General features: G+C 35.6%; 1 non-coding gene across 1 annotated transcript; it reads left to right on the forward strand.

Moving 5' to 3' along the window:
- The first annotated feature begins 3,767 nt into the window (after nucleotides 1-3,767).
- LOC128292421 (small nucleolar RNA R71) lies at nucleotides 3,768-3,874 on the forward strand. Its single transcript, XR_008282406.1, has one exon. It is a non-coding gene; the product is annotated as a small nucleolar RNA R71 (small nucleolar RNA).
- The last annotated feature ends 669 nt before the right edge of the window (nucleotides 3,875-4,543 follow it).

Raw genomic sequence — 4,543 nt, forward strand, 5'->3', positions numbered from 1 at the left:
GAGGCTACGTGGGAGCCTGAAGATTCAATGAGACAACAATATCTGAATCTGTTTAACGGTAAGATTTTCGGGGACGAAAATCCCTAAGGGGGAGAATTGTAACAGTCCGATTTTGACCCTAGTCAGAATAGTAGTTTCGGGAATAAAAATCCGAGTCTGAAAAAAATTTTAATATTATTTTCTGTGTTTGTGATATGTGAATTTACATCTGTGAAAATTTTTGTGATTTAATTTGTCTGTTTTTGTGCTTAATTATGAAAAAGGATTAAATTGCGTAACGTGTAAAAGTTGAGTGCTAGATGTTAAAGCACCTATTTGGCTTGGCTTTTAAAATAAAGGTCCTTGCATGTCAATTGGACCCTTGTACTAATGCATGGACAAATATGGACATGAGTTGGTAGAAATTAATGTTATGTCATTAAGGGTAAAATGGTAAAAGGTGATTATAATGTTACAATAATAAAATGAAAACATGAAATTGGCCATATTATCATGCATATAGCCGAAAATCAAAGAAAAAGAAAAAGGAGAAAGCCATTTTAGGTTTCGGCACTTTGATTGCTTAATTAAGGTACGGTTTTAACTCGGTTTTTTATAATTTCTACGTTTCTGTGATCGTTGCTTCGTGTTCTTCAAAACCCATGTATGAATTTCTGTTTCTGTTAAAGATTTCATGAAATTCCATTGTTGATATCATGAGTTTTGTGATGTTTTTGAATGAATTATGAAGGCTTGGTAGATGGTTCATAAGTTTTGTCTTTGAGTTTTTGATGAAATTGAGCTATTTGGGTTAAATTTTGAAAATAAGGTTTAGAAGGACTAAATTGTGAATTGAACATGTTGTATGGGCTTATATAGAAGCCATGAAAATTTGGCTAGCCCTTGTTGCAAATAAATTTTGCATATTGGTGATTTTGTGAAAATGGACTAAATTGTTAAAGTGTGAAAATGTAAGGGCTAAAATGTAAAGTGCCCTAAATATGTGTATATGGATTAAATTGAATGAAATGAATGATTGAATGGTTGAATTTGTATTGTATTAGATCAAGAACAAAGAAAATCAGATTTAGATCGGGGGAAGTCCAAAATAGTTGAATAGACGACTCGTTTTATCCAAAATCCGTTCGAGGTAAGCCAAATTACAATTACGTGTTAATTGAAATAAATTCTGCACATATAAATTGTAATCTGTATTGGATGGCCTTGAGTGCCTGATGAATATCTTTGGAATAAAGTATGATAATATGTTAATATCTGAAAAGCTCTGTATGTTTCTAAGAAAAGTTGACATCTGTTTGAGACATCGTGTAAGACCGTGTTTGGGACACATGCCTCGATTGAGATTTAAGTATAAGACCATGTCTGGGACATCGGCATCGTATCTAATTTCGTGTAAGACCCTGTCTAGGACCACGGCATCGATATTGAATTACATGTAAGACCACGTCTGGGACGTCGGCATTGTACTTGTTTATGGGCATCTATGTCATTTCTGACCCGTCTGATGATAGCGTACGAAAACTGAGTTTGAGTATATGAAATGCATAACCTATGCAGGTACGTTTGTATCATACTAAATTTCTAAATATGAAAAACTCTGTCTCTGTGAATTATGTATGGAAATGAAGCATGACATATATGCAAACAAAGGAGCATGGTTAAGTTTATGAATTATTCGATGAAATGGTTATCAATCTATATGGGGGAATTGTATTTATATGCTTTAGTAGTTAGACCAATTGTATTTGGCTTATTAAGCTCTGTGTAGCTTACTCTGTGTGTTTACTGTCTGTTTTACAGTTATCGTAGCTACTAAAGGCTCGGGGATAGTCAAGGATTATCACCACACTGTCGATCCCATTTTGGTACTCTTGAAAGTGTAAATATTTTAAAGTATGGCATGTATAGGCTAGAAGGTTTATGTATTAAGTTTTGAATTGTAAATATAGGTTATGGAATGAAAGTTGGCTATCAAATGGTATGTTTGTGTTAAGTTTTGGTATGGTTTGAATGAGTTGTTGAATGATGATGAAATAGTTGTAATGAAGCATGTTTTGAGCATGAAATTGGCTAAATATTTTGTATGAATGTTGTTTAATTTGGCTTGTAGGAATGAACCATAAAGGGGTGGCAAATTGGCTTAAACCAAGCCTGCATTATGCCACACTGCCATAGCACACAGGTTTGTTTGTTGGCCGTGAGCTTAAGTCAGTAGCTAGCTAAGAATCACAGGACCGTGGCACATGGGCGTGTCTGTTGGCTGTGGGAATAAGTCAGTATATAAGCTTTGTTTTGGCATGGCTGGTTCACATGGGCATGTCTGATGCTCGTGTGGGGCACACGGCCTGGTCACATGGGTGTGTGACCTCTATAGAATTGAATTTTTCTTAAAAGTTCTGAACTTTATGAATGTGTTCAGTTTAGTCCTGAATGTCTCTTAAAAGTACATTTTAGGTCTCGTAGACCATCTTAGGAGATGATTGCTTATGAAATGATGTTATATGATATATGTGATTCTGAATTGGTTTGAAATGTTCTGTTTGTCTGGTAATGCCCCTTACCTATTCCGGCGACGGAAACGGGACAGGGTTGTTACAAAATCAACATGGAATATAAATTTATCTACTTTTACAAGTACGTCCTCTATAATACCCCTAGGATATTTAACAAATCTATCAGCTAGTTGAATACTCATCGTAGTGGGTTTAGGATCCCCAAGACCTAGTTGTTTAAACATTTTATATGACATCAAATTAATGCTAGCGCCTAAATCAGCTAGTGCCTTATGAACATTCAAACTACCAATTAAGCAGGGAATAGTAAAACTTCCTGGATCTTTCAGTTTGGTTGGCAGTTTATTTTGGAGTATGGTCGAGCACTCCTCATTAAGTTCCACTATAGATAAGTCTTCAAACTTCCTTTTATTTGCTAGAAGCTCCTTTAAAAATTTTGCATATGTAGGCATCTGCGATATAGCTTCAAGATAAGGTAAGTTAATATGCAGTTGTTTAAAAAGTTCAAGAAATTTACCGAATTGTGCATCCATGCTGTCTTTCTTCAACTTTGCTAGATATGAGACTGGTGGTTTATATTCCCTCAACTCTGGTTTTTTTTTATTTTCAGGCTTTACCTCTTTGTCTTCTTTTCTATCAGCTTCTGATGGCAGCATCTATTCAGACTCAGCTAACACTTTCCCACTCCTTAATGTAACTACTTTCACATGCTCTTTTTGATTGGGTTCGGTGTTACTAGGTAGACTCTCTGATGGTCTCTCTGAAATCATCTTAGCCAGCTGTCCTATTTGATTTTCGAGCCCTTGAATTGATGCTTGCTGATTTTTAAATGCAGTTTCAGTGTTCTAAAAATGAGTCTCCGCTGTTGAAATAAACTTTGTCATCATCTCCTCAAGGTTCGGCTTTTTCTCTTGCTGGTAAGGTTGTTGTTGGAAGCCTGGAGGATTATTACCTATATAATTCATTTGCTCGTTCTCCATGTTAGGGCTATAAGATGGATATTTTAAATTGCTCGTTCCACCTCTACTTGTATCGCACTGCATTACTGGATGAACCTGTGTAGAACCAAGTAAACCATTAATTTTTCTATTCAAAAGTTCTAACTGATAATTATTCAGTGACATCTCTTTTATGAACTCATAAGCCTCTTCAGGTGTCTTATTATTGATAGTTCCACCAGCAGCTGCATCAATCATTTGTCTAGTCGAGGGATTCAAACCATTGTGGAAAGTTTGAACTTGTAGCCAAAGAGGCAACCCATGGTGAGGCCACCTTCTCAATAAGTCTTTGTATCTCTCCCGTGCATCATAAAGAGTTTCTAAATCCATCTGCATAAAAGAAGAGATATCATTCCTTAGTTTAGTTGTTTTAGCCGGCAGAAAATATTTGAGTAAAAATTTTTCGGTCATTTGTTCCCAAGTGGTGATTGACCCTCGTGGTAACGAGTTCAACCACAGTCTAGCCTTATTCCTCAATGAAAAGGGAAATAACCAAAGGCCAATGGCATCGTCAGAAACACCATTAATCTTAAAAGTGTTGCAGAATTCCAGAAAATTTGCTAAATGAGTGTTTGGATCTTCGTCCTACAAACCATCAAACTGAACAAACTGTTGTATCATTTAAATAGTGTTAGGTTTCAGTTCAAAATTATTTGCAGCAACAACAAGTCTGACTATACTCGATTCAGTTCCTGTTAAAGTAGGTTTAGCATAATCATACATAGTACAAGGAGCGGGATTCTGATCTACTAGATTTGCAGCAACGACAGGAGGTAACGGATTATTCTAATTTTCAGCCATCTCCTAGGTATTAGTGTGAATATCACCCTCTTGCTCTTCCTCTATGTATTGTAGGCTTCGCCTTATTTCTCTTCAGTTCCTACGAGCTGTGCTCTCGATCTCACTATCAAAAAGCAAAGGTCTTGACGGGTTTTTTCTAGTCATAAACTATAAAAACTTGCCATAAGTAAATAAAAGAAAATTTAGTAATTAAAACAAAAACAAAATTAAATTTCAATAAAAATAAAAAAT

Source organism: Gossypium arboreum, chromosome 4 (assembly GCF_025698485.1).
Source record: "Gossypium arboreum isolate Shixiya-1 chromosome 4, ASM2569848v2, whole genome shotgun sequence".
NCBI classification, from domain to species: Eukaryota; Viridiplantae; Streptophyta; class Magnoliopsida; order Malvales; family Malvaceae; genus Gossypium; species Gossypium arboreum.